Source organism: Rhinolophus hipposideros (assembly GCF_964194185.1).
Source record: "Rhinolophus hipposideros genome assembly, chromosome: 5".
NCBI classification, from domain to species: domain Eukaryota; kingdom Metazoa; phylum Chordata; class Mammalia; order Chiroptera; family Rhinolophidae; genus Rhinolophus; species Rhinolophus hipposideros.
This window is the reverse complement of record NC_138051.1, coordinates 29,061,370-29,080,437: the sequence shown is the minus strand read 5'-3', so window position 1 is coordinate 29,080,437 and position 19,068 is coordinate 29,061,370. Positions and strand designations below refer to the sequence as shown.

General features: G+C 47.9%; 1 gene segment (V, D, J or C); it reads left to right on the top strand.

Moving 5' to 3' along the window:
• LOC308498375 (T-cell receptor alpha chain constant-like) overlaps window positions 1–8,887 on the top strand; it is a 33,096-nt gene extending 24,209 nt beyond the window's left edge. Inside the window, exons 2-5 of the C gene segment in view lie at window positions 4,891–5,145; window positions 6,705–6,749; window positions 7,609–7,716; window positions 8,380–8,887.
• The last annotated feature ends 10,181 nt before the right edge of the window (window positions 8,888–19,068 follow it).

The window sequence follows — 19,068 nt, the reverse complement described above, 5'->3', positions numbered from 1 at the left end:
TATTATTATTATTATTATTATTATTATTATTATCATTATCAAGACTTTGCTATACTAAAGCTTACATTATTATAAAGGGAAAGGGGAATAGCTTCCCTGGGAAATAGGAGAGCTAAGAAACAAAGACCAAGGGAGCCTTTTAGGATGGTGCTTTCTGATCCTGGGGGGTTCCAGCAGATTAACATCAGGAAGGTTATTGCAAAGATCTTACCTGTAGTGGGGATATATACCAGTGGTAACAAGCTAATCTTTGGAGCAGGGACCAGAGTGAGTGTCCAGCCAAGTAAGTAGAATGGGGCAAGGGAAGACATTGACAACTAATTCTTCTTTGTCCAAGATGCTGGGCTGAGCCCAGGTCTTTTCTTCCAGAGGATCCTAAATGGTTCTTTCTACCCATCCCTCGAAAATCCTCCCATCCAGCACTCAGTGCTCCAGAAACATGGTTAGGCTGCGGCTTTAAGAATCATGAGGCAGGTGATGATGAGCAAGGAGTCCCGAACCTTCCACAAAAGAATCCAACATACCGTTGCTCTGAGCAGGGGTTTCTGCTCCACTGAATTCTTGGCTTATTGAAATCACAACCTCCAACCCAGGGCACTGCAGCAGGATGGGACAGGAGTAAAAGGATTGAACACACCAGAGACTATGTCTCAACACAGAAGAGCAGAAGATCTACCCCTAAACAGTGTGATTCTCCTCTCCCTGTGGGAAATCAGTGCTTCTGCTTTTGAAATAGGAGGCAGGGCCAGTGAGTTTCTGTAATGGTGTCACCTGCAGTGTGAATACTGGAGGAATGACTGGTAAACTCATATTTGGGAAAGGAACGCAAGTGTCCATAATATCTGGTGAGTCCTCCCACGTGGCACCATTGGCAGCCCCATGGGTCAGTGTCACTAATCCTTCTCCTTGGGAGATCAGTTATTACTATGATGAGGCCAACTGTAGGTGTTATAACTAATTGTCTTACAGAGGCCTCTGTAAAGGGAACCAGTATCACTTATCAGTCTTATAAATCTGTAATTCTCTAGGTCAAACATATTAAAATTTGACTTGAATCATTCAATGGATATTTTTTAATGCCTTCTATGTAGCCATCACTCTATACAATGTTAAACTGAGTATGAAGATAGACTAAGATAGATTCCTGACCTGTCCCCAAGTGGTATAAAAACTTGCCAGAGGGAAAACTATTGTAAATATAGCAACCTGAAGACTATTTGAGTATTAATCAATTGGTGATGTCAATAGGCTCATGAGAGATTCACAGGAATAGGATCCCGGCTGACAAGCTGGCCTAGAAGAAGAAGATTTTATGCAGTAAAAGGGTTCGTGAGCCTGAAGGATAGACAAAGAAAGGAGAGGAAGGGGGTTCCAGGTACAAAGAACAATAAGAAAGAAGGCATGACCTTGGGAATAAATAAGGCACATGCATTTTGGCCTAAGTAAACATATCTGATAAGAAAGTTGGATGGAGAGAAAAGCAAAGGTGTCTTCTTAGACAATAGAGAAAAGGAATACTAGAGAGAATAGAGTCAATTAAAGCCAGGGCCAGCCACTGGGAAACTAGGAATCCAATTTAGAAATGCAGACTGGATATAATGGTGGAGGGTCCGTGAATGCTCTTGCCATGGGGGGTTCATGGCCTAGGGAACTCCCCTCTCCTTCCACAGTAAGCTCTAAAAGGAGTTACCCCACCCCTCAGAGGAGGAGAAACCTAGGGTTTCTGTAAAGGAGACATTGGGAGTGGTACGGAAGTGTTGCCTCCGGGTTACAATTTGGCAAAGGCACCAGAGTTTCCATTACTCCTGGTAAGTCTTCCCCGGAATTGTCACCACTTCCTAACACTGGCCACAGCCTCGGTGGGACTCAGTCAGTGTTGCTCACTCACAGCTCTAGGTTCCTGGTGCCTAACTACAAAGCACAGATTTGGCGGTAAGGGAGCGGTCGATTGCTGCTGTGCCCCTGGGGAGCTAAAGCACCAGAGAGCATTGGGACATGTGCGTCTGTGGTTAGTTTTGAATTAAAATGAAAGGTTAGGATCTAGAAGAGCTGAACTTCCACACTGAAAAGTTGATCCAGTCTTGCTAAGGCTACCTTCTGAGATATCAGCCATGGTAGGATATGTTTATCTTGCTAGGTCAGAACAGGAGGTCTCTCGCTCCAGGGCAGATAGACCTCCAAAGCCCTCCAAATTAAAAGTGACTTACTTCTTGTTTTCAGACAAAAAGAAAAAATTAAGATTGCACCAGAAGTAAGTGGGGGTGAAAATAAAATGGGGCTAAAAATATCACGTTTAGGGAAGAGTATCCAGTGTCTTTGACTAAAAAGTCTAATAAGCAGAAATTTTACAAACCTGATGGTCACTAGCCCATGTAGTTACTCAATGATTGTTTCTTGAGCACCTAGTATGTGACTGATACTAGGGATACAAGCAGTAAACCAGAGACACACCTTTGCTGTCCCAGAGCTTATGCCCCAGGGAGCCAATATGAAGAGCATTGTACAGCTGTACTCATACAGAGGATATAAAGGACTTGAGAGAGGAAATTCAAGATCTGGAAGTCCATGGCAGCCCCTGAATGTCTTGCCAGGAAGTTTGGGCATTATCCTACAGGCAATAAGGAAGTCCCTGATTTATTTTGAACAAAAGGTGACCCAATCAGCTCCATGTTTTAGGCAAGTACTTTGGAGGGTGAGCTCAAAGGAGAGACTGAGATGGGGAATGGGGGGACCAAGACAGGAAATCGGAGGTAGGGAAGCTGGACAGAAACAACAGCAAAAATGCAGATAGGGAAGCCCCAAAGGGTATCAACTGGTAAAAACAAGATGTGAAAAAGGCTAAAGATCACCTCACTTCTTCTGATTTATTTATTGCTATTCCATTTTGATCTCTCACTAGCAAAGCTGAGCGATTGGCTGCCCCAGGCCATCACCCTTTCACCACCACAGACTTAAAGGTGGCTTTTAAGCCTCACATTGAGCCCGATTGCCTTTCCTCAGAATCTCATGGATTTTTGCTCTCTCTCCAGACCAACATTGTCCAGCAGAACTTTCTTTGACAATGGAAATGGTCCACAAATCTGGGCTGCCCAATACTAGTAGCATGTGGCTATTGCGCTCTTAAAATGAAGTTTTAATTTTTAATTGGATTTTTCATTTTATTTAATTTTGTTCAGTTTTAATTTAAATAAATTAAATTATATATAGCTAAAGACAATCACATTGGACAACCTCCTCCAGCCCGACACCCACTGGCCGTAGGACTTGGGTTGTTTAACCCGGACTCAGAGTTGAGCACCTGGCCCCACAGTTACCTCCTCCCCCTGCTAAGGCCAAACTGTATCTGGTAGTAGCTTGTCCTCTGCCTTCTTCTTGAAGCCACATTCTCTCAGCACTTCCACACCCTTCCACGTCCCACCGCACCTCCCACTGATGATTAACAAATCCATCGGGGTTTGTGGGTGGTGCTAATGGCTTCCCATCTCTCCCCTCCCAGTAAAAGATTTATGTCATAGGGCCTTAACCCACAGTGATGCCAGACCCCCCAGGTATATGGAGGAACAGACAGAATCCTTCGGGCCAGAGCTTTGTATGCCCTTCACATGTGCCCATGGACCCACCCCTGCTCTGCTGCTCCAGGGGCAGCCCCACCCACAGGCGGCTCTGCCTTGACTCAGCACCCCAAGGTCATGCCAAGAGCAGATTTCCCAGGTTTCGGGTCCAGCTGGATGTCTGCATTGCCAAGGCCACCCTGGCTGGATCAGCAAGGGGGGTGCATCACTGGTCTGAGCAGCTTTGTAGGCATGGTGAGTTGCTGTGGGAGCCGAGAGCCACAGGGACAGGAAGAAGCTCTAGTCTCAACCTTGCTGTAAACTCTCTGGGTGGCCCCAAAGTGCTAATCCTCTCTGCAAACCTCTGTTTCCTCCTCTAAAGGCAGGAGGTCTGAAAGAATAAACACTGAGAGTTGCATTAAAAACACAAAATCCTATGGAAATACTGAAACATGAGTCTCAGCTCTGAGAAGGCTTCAGCAACTCCCGCCTTCTGTGAGTGAAGACTAGGAACTGACTATGTATTAGTAGCACATTATCATGGTGATATCCTGGTAGTACCCATAGCTGCAATTCCTTACATTCGTTCACTACTTTACAGTTTATTAAATATCATTTTAGATGGTGAAACTCTCATTTGTTTCTCAGAAAAGCCTGGTTAAGAAGGTGGATGGGGCAACACCTTCATGTTACAAATGAAATTCCAGAAATTTAAGTGATGGCGTGACTTGCTCAAAGCCTTGTATCTAGTAAATGGTAGAGCCAGGACTCAGACAGAGGTGTTTTGATTTATAGTCTAAAACTTCTGTAGATGAGAGAAATCTCCTGGTGATGTGACCCATCCTCTGACTTAAGTCCTGCCTATCATAAACCTCCAGTTCCCATCAATGCCTAAGTGTGGGAGACCACCCCAGATTCCAAGACATACGGCATGCTTTGCTGGGCCTTTCTTCTATGCTTGCTTTGTCCTGCCAGAGCTATGGTGTTGTTTACTAGGCCTGCTGAACCTTTGAAGAAGTTCCCATTAAGGAGAAGAATGAGCAGTGTCATTAAGTAGGCCTTCATTTCTGGTTTCCTTGAATGGCAGGCAGGGCCTGGAAGAAAGCGTTCACTGACATTCTGGCCTTTTGGCCAGGACTCATGGCTTGTGCGTGTCCTGAATCCCAATCTGTTGTGAACAGCTGGTTTCTAGAATGTTCTTTGCCATCTAAAGCCTAAGAATATGACTTGCCAGCCCCACAAAGACCTGCTCTTGCCCATCATGGCATCTGGACTCAGGTGTGGGTTGGGGCAAGAAAGGAAATGAACATCTCCTAACCTGGGTCCTTTTGGCCAACAGATATCCAGAATGCTACTCCAGCCGTGTACCAGCTGAAAAGCCATAAATCCGACACTCCCATCTGCCTATTCACTGATTTTGATTCTAACACGAATGTGTCAGAGGTCTTGAATGACACAATAATCAGTTTGAAAAATACGGTGCTGGACATGAGAACCACGTCTTCCAAGAGCAATGGGGTCCTGTTCTGGAGCAAAACCGCCGATTCGGGATGTAAAGGAATCTCTGATGAGATAAGCTACCACTCCAGCGCAGGTGAGTGTGGTCTTGGTGGCTGTGCAAGCTGACGATCCTCATTTTGACAGGCCTGGTTGTGCCCAGAGCTCAAGTCCATGGTATCTAAATGCTACTCTGATGGGTGGTCTCAGCCTCATCAATTGTCAGCAAAGCCCCCTACCCTCTTGTTACTGAACACCAGGTGAGCCCCACCCTGGCAGGCCATAGAATGTCCTGGGCAAAGAGCAGATGGGGAGAAGGTGGCAGGAGAGGGCACTGGCCCTCAGTCTCACCCACTCTGAGTTCCCACCACCCTGCCTCTGCTCAGGCTGTTTGCCCCTTACTCTTTTCCCAGGCCCCATTCTAATGCCCTTCTCCAAGATCCCTCCCCTTGTTTCTTTCTCTTTCCCAAAGATCTTTCCCAGCTCCTGACCTCACTCAGTCATTCATCCATTCAACAAGCACTGATTGTGCATGTACAACATGCCAGGTGCTGGAGTGGAGGAAGAAACAAGCCAGATGAGGGGTCTGCCCTGAGGAAACTCCATTCTAGTTGGGGGAGACCATTCATCAACAAGAGGAAACCTAGATAACTTCAGACTATAATATATGCTTTCACTTGGAGCATGGTGGAGTTGAGGAAACAGCCACCTTAGGGACAAGAGTCAGGAAAGGGCTCTCCCAGGAAATGCTATTTGAGCTGAGATATAAAGAATGAGAAGGACCCCACAGAGAGAGGACCCTGTGGAGGCCTCATCCAGGAGCTTAGTGAGAAAGAGGAAGAGCAGGAGGAAAGGAGATGGAAGAAGTGGGCAAGGGCCAGATCACAGGGCCCCATAGGTCAGGAGAGGGCAGATGCTATTGTAATTACAATGAGAAGCTATCATCTGGCTTTAAGCAGGGAAATGACATCAGATTTACTTCTTTAAAAGAGCACTCTGCTAAGTGGAAAATGGATTATAAGAGTCAGAGTGGAAGCAGAAAGGAAGCTATTGCAGCAGAGAGATGATGGCGGCCGGGATGGGGTGGTGACAGGCTAGTTGAGTGGCCAACAGTATTTGGGATTCAAAGGTAGAACCATGAAGGGATGAGAAGAAAAGGAGGGGATCAGGAAGGCGGCTGGGTTTTATGCCTGAGCAGCTGAGTCAATGCTAGTGCCCTTTACTGGGATGGGAAAAACAAAGGAACACATTTGGGGTGTAGGGATTGAAACTCTGTGGAACACATGGAAGTTTCTATACCACTTATGGCACTAGTCACTGTGTATGTGTATTGCCTCTTTCGGACTCCAGCCTGGAACCTGCCCAAAGGTAGGGTCTATGTCTGATGGTTCCTTATGGCCTTGTGTCATGTACATGGACTTGACACAACCAGGGATTGTTAAGTGGATAAAATGGTGCCCAGAAGCCAGGGTGTTGTCCTGCCAAAGCCAGTGGCTCTCCCCAGCAGGTGCCCATATGCGATAAGTTACCCCCAGATCTCTCCATGAGGAAGTGTGGAAAGGCTACAGACAGTCACTTGCCCAACTCTTAAGAGGTCTAGGGTGGGAGAATCAGCACACTCTGACTCTAAGAAAATGTCTTTGTTTCTGCTTTTAGAAATTCCCTGTGATGCCAAGTTGATAGAGAAAAGCTTTGTAACAGGTAAGAGTGGCGTCTATCCCAGCTTTGCTCAGGGTTGGGAGGGCAATGAACCCACAAGAACCCTGAATGGGTAGGGGAGGTGGGAAAGAATTTGTGGATCTAGGAGGGAAGTTATCAGGAACCCCACTCAGAGCCTCCTGGGGTCATTCTTGAATCCCCAGGTTCCTCTCACCATCTCTAATTTTCTTTTTCATTCTGAATATTTTGAGGATGAGTCTCTAGTTTTACTCGACCAACGACTCACACCTAGACCTCCGTATTCTTTTCAATCACTCCACTGTCGGGAGAGCCACCAAGAGCTTCGTGGTGGCTCAGCTGTGAGATTTCTGATGGGCTAAGTGGACAGCCCTAAATTAGCCCAGTTATCCTGGGGACATTTGCCCTCCATAACCAGGGGGTTTTGCCTTTTTTCAAAAACAGCAGCAGAGCTCATGTAGGTGGTGACACTGTAACGGACCCTCACCAGGCCTCACCTCCTACCCTGGGCCCCTATTTATTTCCATTTGAGCTGTTTTTATGAGTCATCCCTCCTGTGGTTCAGCCACTGGATTCTCACTAAGGGGCCCAGACCCGAGGGATTGGAATAAATTCTGAGCACCCACCTCATCCTCACCCTGAGGGGCTCAGAAATAAAATAAGAACTAAGTGCAGTTGGTGTTTCCCTTCTGAAATGAAATGCTGTTGACCCTGAGCAATGTACAAATGTTTACGGGGGGATGTACACAGAAGCTCAAAGAGAGAGGTGCAGCCAGAAGCTGAAGCCCACCCCCCTTTCAGGAAAGCCATTGGTGTGTCATAGGGCCCAGTGCAGACTTCAGGCGTGCATGCTTATAACTGCTGTGGCCTCTTGGTTTTGCAGATGTGAACCTAAACTCCCAAAACCTGTCCGTGATCGCGTTACGCATCCTCCTCTTGAAAGTGGTTGGGTTTAACCTGCTCATGACGCTGCGGCTGTGGTCCAGCTGAGGTGAGCGGGCATCTCAGCTGGGAGGTGGGGTTTGGGGGTCTTAGGGGAGGTCCCCACGCTCTGAAAGCAACCTTTCTGTCCCCCACCCCCCAGGGTCTTCTTTTTAGAGCCCAAGTCTGAGCTCACCAAACTCCTCCATTTTCTACCTGTTAGGAGTTCCCCTTGTTAATAACAATGACCTGGAACGACTGTATAACACAATACATTCCTCAGGTGACAAGAGTCCCCTCGGTTGAGTCACGTCTCCCTTACAGAGTAGGAAGAACAGTTGTTACAATCCTCATTTTAGAAATGGAGAAACTGAGGCCAAGTAACGTCAGGAGCCACACGTTGAGTGGCACAGAGAAACTCAGGACCCCAACACTCATTCATGCCTTCTATCGTATCCCTTTCACTGCAAACCTAATGGGGCTCCCACTTCCTTTCCTCGTGTCCTCTGCCTCCAATACAGTGAGAAGACATTATACTCATAGTACACCCTCATCCCGGCTCAAGTCTCCCATTCCTCACAGTGGCCCTGGGCATCCCATCCCACCAGTTCTTCAGAAAGAACTCCGGGGTCCCTGCTCCGAGAACTCGACAAGTAGAGGCGTCTCCCACATCCCTCACTGTCCTGGGCGTCTCCTCAGTATCCAGCCTGACTTCTGTTCTTCCTCTTCCCAGGCCGCCAGGAATGGGGGAGCCCAGCACTCCGGCTCCTCACTGCCCTCCTCTCCGTCTTTGAGCAGAGAGGCACTCTCAGCTTCCATGGAAAAGTCCCCTCTGCTTCTCTGTAATGCCACCAACTGGATCCTACAAGACAGTTGTGATCAAGATGCTGAAGAGCTGCCAAACACTGCAGCCATCCCTTCCGTTCCCTCAGTGCTGCTTGTCACTGCCTGACATTCCCGGCAAAGGCAGGGGCTGGGGCTGCCTCTCCTAGCTGTGGAGACTCCCCCTACCCCTGCCCCTGATGTCCCACTGGGTGATGGGTCCCCAGGGGGTTCTCTCAGGCTCTAGCTCCTGAAAAATGTTGTCAGGGGCTTATATTTTTAAATAATGCTCATGAAGAGATACATATTACCCTTTTCCCCAAGATGTGGGGAAATTATCTCCTTATCTAAGCCTCGCTGTGCTGTATATCTGAGCCACATTGTGTATTCTGCTGCCATGATTTCATTAAAAGTGATTTAAAAGAACAGAGAGTGCGCTCCTATTTGACTGGGTTTGGTCAGAGTCATTTTCAGCTTGCTGTTGATCACTAGCTGGGCAGAAAGAAACCAGGGCATCTGTCCATGATGACATTCAGGGAGCTTAATTCAACAAGCTGCTTAAGTCAACCTCTTCCTGGAATAACAGCTACAATATTCCACTAAGAAGGCTGTGCTTGGGTCCCCGCTCTTCCGTTTTCATGCCACATGGCTGGGCCACATGGCAGGAGGCCCATGTACATGGGTGGTAGTGATCTGTCGCTGACATTTGGCAGACAGGGACCACACATCTAGTGTCCCCCAAATGCCACCCACTGTGTCTTGCCCCCAGGACCATTCTCTTTGCCTTTGCTTTCAGGCTGGATTCCCATTGAAACTGTGCATTGCCCCACAAATTCATGGCTGGGGCTACCTACTGCAACCCAACCCAATGCCTAGCCCCTTGGGGTACCCAGTCCAAGAGAGCAGGAAGGGAGGAGATTGTGGCCCTAGCCAGACTTTACATTCCCACCATCCTGATGTAAGGGTGAGGAAAGGGAAGATGAGCTCTCTGCCCTGGAGCCCAGAAACAGGCCAAGAAGAGTAGAGGTATGAAGCCCTCACCTGGAGGATGTTCCGGAGCCTCCTGCTGCCTGAGGACCTTTCCCAGGGTCATGGATGCTGATGGGAATGCCCCTCAGAGACCACTCAGCCATCTACCTCCTGATTACTGCTGTCAGGACTGAAGCCCAATGCTCATCCATTCCCGGGGTGGGAGGGCATCCGGTCTCCACATACCTGGATGGTTCACCAGCATGTCGCTGACCACACCATGCAAATCTTTCCAGCTACAATTCAGACCAGCTGCTTTTCACAGGGACCACCAGCTCAGTGGCCTAGGCATGTCCCTCCCCTCCATAAGCTCCAAGGTCACCACCTATACAATGTCAGTTGAGCCTACAGTCTGCCTCCAGCTCCATAGCTCTCTGATTCAGTGGCCTCTCAGAACTCAGAACCACCGTCCAGGTCCTGGCCAGCCCTACTGAGGGTAGTCACAGAATATCTGAGCCGCTTGTCTGGAGCCTAACACAAGTCCCTTTAAAGATTACTAATAGGAAAGGTCTCAAAGGAAATCCCATCACAGTCGCTCACTCTCACACATAGGAGGACAGAAACCTCCTTCCCAAAAGCAGGACCTGCCACCTGCGGAGAACACAAAACTACCTCATCATCTGACACAGTGCCAGATTCCACCACTGGGAATTTCTTTTAATTAATTCTCTTCCCCATATTCAATGATAATGTCCCTGGGAGGGTTAATAGGGCAGGCATTTATCAACCATGAAAAACTTAGGGCAAATTAGTTTGTCTTTTTTTTCCTCCTAAAGTGGTAATTCACTTTGGTCTATAAACAAAAGACCCAGGCTAGGGACAAGTGGGTGGCCAGGGAGGCGGGTCTGCTCCTGAGAGGTGGTTGCAAAGATACTAAGGCTGCAGAGGACACAGGGGTTTGGGGCAAGGACCCTGGAAGGCAGTGAAGGGGCCAAAGACCCCTCCAAGAACCCCGGAGGAAGCCCAGACTGAAGGAGGCCAGGGAGTCTGTGGAGTGGTGCCAGCCAGGGCCCTCAGAGGGCAAGGCCCTGTAATCACTGGCCCCCTAAGTCCACCCAAGAACCTATGACATGATGTGGCAGCAACTGGGGATCCACCCAGACCCCTGGAGGGAGACTCCTTCCATGTCCAGTCCAAGTGGAGGGTGACAAGGCCTCGGGCAAGTAGGAGGCCACCTGGACATCAGGGTCAGCCCTGCCCCCTGAGGATTTTCCAACTCAAACCAGTGTTCCTCATACCATCAAAAACCTTCCCTCAAGTCTGAGGCTGTGAAGCCTAAATCCGATTAGGGCCGAGTCAGAGGACAGACCAGGAGCAGGTGGGCGTGCTGATGGGGTGGAGCAGAGGCTCTACTCAACCCTGTCCACTCTGCTCTCATGTCTGGTCCCAGGCCCCATGGAGGATGTCAAGGGGAATTAAAGTGGCCTTGTGAAAAGGCCCAGGGGAAGACTTCCTGTGCCTACTAGGAGGGTCAGCGCTGGACCTCGGGCCACTGCAGCAGAGTCCCTCAGTGCAGTAAGGGACCAGGTCATTCAGCCTGGTAGGAAGAGGTCAGTGAGGAAACCTGAAGGCATGGTCATTCAGTCCATATGAAGGCCCAGCCCTAAAGAGCCTGAGTCCCCATGAGCAGGGACCAGCTTCAAGGAGGGAAAGCTGCCATCCGGGCAGGGAATGTGTCACCAAGACCAGTTGATTTCTCTGGACAGAACCACCACTGCCCTAAAAGCCGTGAGCTCAGGTCAGCCTTGCAGGCAGAAGAATGGACCAAATTACTTCTTATCACCCCAGGCCTAAGATTCTAGAAGATTCTCTGACACTTCACCCAGAGACATGCCCTGTGAGCACAATTGGAATCACAGTCCTGTCAAGAGAAGGGCAGGCTAAGCAAATATGTGCTTCAGGAATACCTGCGTGGAGTCTTCAGCTCCAAAAGAGTGACCCCTTTGCTGTGACCCACCTTAGAGAGGCAGCCGTCTGAGTCTTGAAGGATTATTTACCTTCTTGGTTTGCCAATAAAATTCAACTCTCCTGGAGTCACATGTAAAGCCCTTAACAGATTATTAGGCAATAAACATCTTGGTTATCAGGTAGTATCTTGGCAAGAAATCCCAGTAGACTATGCGTTCCTTGGTGTGGGAAGTGTGCCTTGTTCATCCATGTGTCTGCAACACCTAGCACAGTGCCTGGCACACAACAGATGTTAAATACACACTTAACCATCAAAAGAACGAATAAATGATTAGTGTGATTGGGTACTGGAGAAGAAGCCACGTTGGAGACGTGGAGCATAAAAAAGGAGAAAGTGGGATTAACAGAGGAGGTGGTCTGGTATCCCTCTATTTCACAGTTTTCCCAAGAGCAACCTGTCAAGAATTATCAGGAAAAGTAAAACCTGAGTGATGGCCCCTTGGCCAGGGCAGCTCCTACGCAGGCACTCATCCAGTACAGCCCGGAGGAGGTGATTCCGGGAAAGTACACAGGGCATCCAGGAATCAGAGGTCCATTACCGTGGGACCCTGCCCAGGTCCGGGGCTGAAGGATCATGACCATTCCATCTCTCTTTCTCCACATCCTATCTTAAAACCTCTTCCCCCATCTATCTCCTGGAGCAACGTGTGGGAAGAAGAGCTTCTGAATAAAGGGTGGGCCTGGAGGGAGCCAGCCACCTGGAGACCCAGTGCTGTCACTCTGTTAATAACTACACTGACGGGTGAGGACTCAGCACCGGCAGGGCCCTCGCTCTGTGTGAGGCCACCTGATTTACAGGCCTCATTTCGCCCAGACACGTGTAAGGTTTCTTCAGAGTGTCACATGTAGAGCTACATTTTGAAATTAATAAACAGGTCAGACAGTAAGTCAGTAGCCAGAAGTAGGACAGGAAATGGAAAAAGTCTTCCACTCCCCTCCAGGTGTTTGGGGGCTTGGGACGGCCCCTCCCATTTCCATGACGTCATGGTTGCGGAGAGAGGCAAATAGGGCACCCTTTGAAGCTCTCCCGCAGAAGCCACATCCTCTGGAAAGAAGAGTTAAAAATACTGAGTTGGAGATACCATCACCCTAAGCCACGTGCAGGGGCCAGGCAGGCTGGGCCGTTACACCGCCAACCGCAGGTGCGACAGGAAGGCCACCAAGCTGGGAGGGGCTGACTGGCAGCCCCACCCAGCAGCAGGCTGGGAGGTGCTCACACCCCGTTGCAGAGAGGCCTCCCCGGCCCCACCTCTGCACCCCACCCCCGCCTTCAGAACCAAACCCTAAGAGCAAACCTTGGCCTCACCTAATTAAACTTTTGCTTAATACAGGACAGGTCTTCAAAGCTGCTGTCCAGCCCACCTTTCCTTAGGAGGTATGAGGAGGTATGAGATTATTAATCTGCCCACAAACACAAATGGAGATTGGTCCTCTGAGAAAGGCCCCTACTCCAGGCAAGGCTGGAATGCTGGCTGACGGTCCTGACGGACTTCCGCTTCTCAGAGATCAGAAGACCAAGATGCAGGACGCCAGGAGACAAGGGACCTAAAAGCTGAGACCAGCACCTGAGACCCACAAAACCGTGGGCTTGGACATCCTGCTCGGTGGTAGTGTCCTCGGCCATCCACCTGGAGGCAGCAGTGCTCCACCAAAGAGGCTCCTTTTCCCTAGTCTGTTCATTTGGGAGATGGAAAGACCCCAAAGCTTAGGAAATTCTCTTTTCTGAGGAAAGCAAAAGGGCAGGTGGCTTTTATTCAGCGAGCCCCTGCCCTTTGCCCGTTGCTGCCCTGGGATCCCGGCTCGGCTCATGTGATCCTATCACATCCCATGAAGGAGAGAGGGTCTGGGTCAGGCCCCGCAGGCAGCAGGGGGCACTGCCTGCCCAGGATCATCAGGCTCGCCTTGACAGAACTAGAAGGGAGCCCTGAGGGAGGGACTGGGGGGGCCCTGCCACCTGGGGGAGCAGCCAGAATCAGGGAGCCTGGGCTGGGGTCCAGGACCTACCCCTTCCTGGCCTCGTGCCCTGGACAGGTCACTAATCACTCACAGCCTCAGTTCCCAGTGGGGTGAGTGCTCGCTGTAGGGGAGGTTAAGAACCAAGGCTTTCTTTCATATTACATACGTGCCACGTGCCAGACACCACGCCAGACTCTGTACGCATCATATTAACTCCACACAGGAAAAGTTCAAGAACAGGCAAAACTAACAAGGGTGATAGAAATGGAATAGTGGTTGCCGCTGAGGTAAAAGGACTGACTGCAAATGGACACAAGGAAATTTCCAGGGGGTGGAATGTTCTGTATTTTGATCTGGGTGATGGTGACATCGGTGTATACATGTGTCAAAATGTGTCCAACTGTACACCTAAGATTTGTGCATTTTAGTGTGTGTATAGTATCTCAGTAAAGTACTGTTCCCATCAAACACAGTTTCTGTCTTCAAGGAGCTAATATTTCAGTGAGGACATGGGCATGAAAGAGGTGTGGCAATGACTGTAATTGCACGATGGAGGTTTTGTTATTGTATTTTGGAGATGAGTCTGGGGCAGGGGTCTGGAGAAGCATTTGTTACCTGTAAGCTTCACTGCCCCTCACTAGCCATCTCTCCTAAGGCTTTTCATTCTGAGTTCCATTTTTTCCATCGATCATATAGATAAAAACAAGTATCAATGTTGTTGAAGGGATTCAAAGAAATAATGTTTGTGAAAACGCTTAGTAAACTAAAATGCAAATTATATTACAAGGGAATGCCCAGAAAGGTGAACTGCATGCGGGATCGGCTAGGCTGGGTTAGACCGGACCACCACAATGAGATAAAAGTGGGGCTGCCACTTAACTAAGCCAGCGCCTGGGTGAGTTTAGGGCTCTGGGGCCCAGCAATGTGTCACTGTTTCCCATGGTGGATGGCCACTTCTCCCCTCGCTATGGCCCTAGGAGCTATGGCCCACAGCTTCTGGCTTCTGGGAAAGCTTGCTGAAGGGAAATTACAGAACCAGGAGGCACTAGCAAGCCTGTGGCCAAGTTTCTGACAAAAGCCAGCACTCGTGGCCCAAGCACTCTGGGCCTCTCTGAATTGTCTCACTGCATCATCCCTGAACACTCTTGTTTCTTATCTCCTTCTCATCCTCTGGCGGCCTCTCAACCATCAGAAGGGCCCACATGACCCCTGGCAGGACACAAGGTCGCAAAGTATGAAGTCAGACGTCCACAGCATGCTCCAGTGACCATCTTCTCTGGGCAGCCATTTTCTATCAGGCCAATACCCTCAATGGCTGGGAGGGAGGTGGGGAGGTCATCACTTTTGAGAAGAGGGGAGCCCAGTCTCCCTGTTTGCTCTGGAAATGTGGGTAGGCTCCCATTCCTGAGGTAATAGGACCCAGGGGAGAGATCCCTCCCATTTTCAAAGCCTTTCAAAAATCTCACTGAGAAGCACAGGCAAGTGAGTGCCTGTCTACTCTTTCCCTGAACCACCCACGTAAAATTCAGCAAAGGAAAAAAAGAGAAAATATTAGGGGAAGAGCATATAAATGTAAGAACAGGTTGGCAGGACTTAAGAGAGTTTAAGTAGATGAAGGAATGTGGTTTAGAGTGGTGAGCAACTGGTCTCCATTTCATGCTTCCAGCCTTGATGGGAGGAAACTGGGTTAACCTTAAAAGGACTTCTCTCCAGTGGAGAATTCAAGATACTATTTTTAGCAATCTCTGGGGTGTCCTCGCTTCTCCTTGCTGATCCAAGTTATTACAGTGATTTACCAAGGGACATGGGTGGGGCGACCTCCTTATCTAGAATCTTTATGAATATCTTGCATCTGTACAACACCAAAGCAAACATCTCTTTTGATCGTGGTAAACCTAAGCAGTAGGCAGAGTATTATCTCCCTCTTTCACAAATGAGGAAACGGGAAATGGCTTGCTTGGGATCACAGTGAATTAGGCTCGCATCAGCACTAAACGCAGATCCCCTGGCTTTCCACCAAGCACTGTGGACACCCAAGTCCCAGGTAGTTCCAGACGCAGCCATCATAGAGGAAGGAGCATGAACAGACTGGGGTCTCAGGATGCCCCCAAGATCCGTTGTCTTGTATTCTGCCTGGATATCCCTTCCCTTTTCTATGACTCTGTAGCTACCTGATCCCCCTGTAGGATCAGCTTACAATGGTAAAACAGAGCCCTGAACATTGAGAAGGCACTCCCCCAATAAATGGTGATGTTAGTAGTCTCCTGAGGCGAAGCAATTTTTTATACATGCAAACTCAATTCAATCATCTGCCGAGAGGTAGCTAAGTAATATCTAGACACACCCCCTTTGGCTTTCTCAGCTCTCAGATCTCAGCCTAATTGTCACCTGCTCAAAGAGGTCTTTCCTGACCATTGTGTCTAAGCAGCTCCCTCCCCACCCCCACTTAAGATCACATCATACTGTTTATTTCCTTCACTCCACTTACAACATGATTCTATTTATGCTAATTTGGCTCTCTTCCCAAGTAGAATTTAAGGCTCAGAAATAGGAAGAACCTTGTCTGCTCTGACCACCTCTGTTATCTCTAGTACCTGGCACAGAATAGTCACTCAAATATTTTTTTAACTAAATGATGGTGTTAATAGAAAAAAATGAGCTCTTTCACTGGATGTCTCTTATTTGGGTAAAAGATTGATCATGGTTGAAGCTGAGTGTTAGTATCTGGAGTTTATTTTACTTACCTCTTGATGTGTGTGCACATGCAAACATTTCATTAATAAAAAGTTAAAAACAAAGTTGTTCATCCCAGGGATTTAACAAGTCAGAGCAGACCTGAATAGCAGACCCTAATGGGACCTGCCAGGGAGGTCTTCCTGCCATTGGCCACCACAGTGCTTTAGGTGAAAGCCAGTAAAACTGGACGTACCGCCGAGGGAGACAAATAGTATCCTGGAACAGTTCTCAGCATTTCTGATGACTGTTAGGAGAGTACTGATACATTTATAGAGCTCTTACATTACCAAGGCACTTTCACTTACATTTTGTTGGGACAACAGCGTAAAGTATTATTATTCCCATGCTCATTATTTTGTTTCATTCAAAGCCTAATCTAAATGCTTTGCAATCAGACAGAAATAAGATTCAAACCCTAACGCTTGCAAACTGAGTTTCCATTTCCTCACCTCCCTGCCTCCCTGCCCTGGGATTATAGGGAAACATAAATAACAGCAGGACGCTTAAAACCATGGCCAGACATACCGGTAGTCAACGTTTTGCCCTCACCCTGGTCATCAAGGGTGGTATCTTTACTTTTATATTCTTAGCATAGTACCTAGGTGCCTAATTAATCATTTACTAAATTTTAAAGACAAAACAAAAGGTCAACAGGCAATAAGTGGCAGAACAGGTCCTTGAATCAACACCTTCAGATCAAGCCAGTGCTTTCTACACCAGGTTGCCTCTCTGGTGGTTTGAAAACACACCTCTTTGTCATTCCATTGACAGAAGTTTTACGTAAGCTTGGACCCACTTATTCATTCAATGTAAACAAATAAAACATTCTTTCATTTAGTTCTTCATAAGCTTCCTCCTCCTGTTTTCTCGTTTCCTCATCTAAGGTCCCTGTTCTGGAAAGTGTTGCGATGCCCCACAGATGAAATCTGTTTTTTGTATTTGCTAAATTTTTCTCAAATGAAATGGAGTTAGAAAGTTGTATAGGGCTGAAACTTGAGCCTAGACACCTAGAGCTGCAAGCCACCAAGAGGGGAGGACAGCAGGGTCACACGGAGTATGTACACAAACTGCCCAGCCTCTGGTAACTGGCCAGGGCTAGCTTGCAGCGCCTCCAAAACCAGGCAACAGGTCTCTGTGACCTCCCCGAGTATTTCCCAACCATCAAAACAAAAGGGTTTTGAAGTACAACATAAAAAGATGTGATCAAAGAGGCCAAAGGTGTAGGCTGCTAAGAGAAAACAGAGATGGTTTCCATGTGATAGGGAACAGGAAATGTGTGGGCAGGAGGTGCTCAGGGCCGGGCTTCCCGCCACTGCAAAGAATGGCAGGGAACAGACTATGTACAGTGGTTGTGGCAAATGGCTTCCGGCCCAACAAAAGAGCACAGAAAATAAAAATAAACCCACCCTGAAAGGAGTGGGGCTAGAGGCAGCAGGAAATGCTAGACCATACCTCCTCCTCTATCCCGTAGCCCAAATCCACTCGGTCAGTGTGCTATACTGAGCACCCCTGCGTAAAGCGTATGGAGCGCGTCACTACCACACAGAGGGTGGGTATTGAGAAAGAGCCAGACACGAGAAGAGGTGTCTAATGATCACATTACCTATCCTGGTTCAGTGCCTCTCATGTCTTAAGAACTATCATGTCTTAAGCTACTTCAGATAAAAGAAAACACCTAAGAATCAGAAACTCAATGAAAGGACTGGGGTGACGGATAATGCATTTGTTTAAGTTTGAAGGAATGGTTTCCACAGCCAGTTCTTTTGTATAGAGTTGAGCACCACTGAGCAAGTCAACAGAAGCCTAAATACAAACGAGTCCACTGTAATGAGCTTTTAACTAAATCTAAACTCAAGACTCCAAAAGCATCTGGAGACTTTTGCCCTACTGCGCATGGTGGAAAGACACACCAAAGACAAGTGCTTCCTGTTGACTGATGCTAACTGGCTTGGGTAAATCACCCGTGACAAGAGCTAATCCAATAAATGGGAACTTAGTACGTGCCCCATGTATTCAGGATTATTGGGAGACATTGAAGAAAATCTGTGTATTAAAGGCTCTGAAAATTGTGTCTTCCTTGGTCAAATTACTATTATTCCCAGGTTTCAACCCATTTCTTGAAGTTCTGATGCTTTTCTTATTCAAAATACCTGTTTATCAATCGAGACTAAAAATAAGCCATATGATATCTACATAGGAAAGTTTTAAAGCAAATGAAATTGTTCGATCATTATTTTGGTGACCTAGTATCCCAGGAATGGCAAACCATGGCTCATGGACTGCAACAGCCTGTTCTTGTACTTTTATTGGAACATAGCCATGCCAGTTCATTTAAGAAAAAAATTGCTGACTTCTGATCTAGCGCTGTTCTCAAACTTAGTCCATATCAGAGTTACAACATGGAGAGCTAATAACACAGAAGCCCAAGCTTTTTACCCAGTTCCCTCGTGGTAACATACACCAAAATCTGAGAGCAACTGCTCTAGGTCAGTGCTTCTCAAACTTTAATATGCACATGAACGACCTGGGGACCACAATAAAATAAAGATTCTGCTTCAGTAGGGTCTGCGGTGGGACTCTGCTTTTGGAGTCTTGAGTTTAGATTTAGTTAAAAGCTCATTACAATGGACTCATTTGTATTTAGGCTTCTGTTGACTTGCTCAGTGGTTCTTTTCAAATAAGCTCCTAGGTGATGTGGATACTGCTGTCCGTGGACTACAATCCGATAATAAGAATCCAGAGCAGAGCTTCTCCCGCTTGGCTGCCATGAGAATCACCTGGGTAGCTGTGCAAAGCACAGATACCACCCACAAAGATTTTAATTTAATTGACCTGCCGTGTGGCTTCGGCACCAAGATTTCAGTTTTAAGTTCCCCAAGCAATTCTAATGTGCAGCCAACTTGGAAAACCT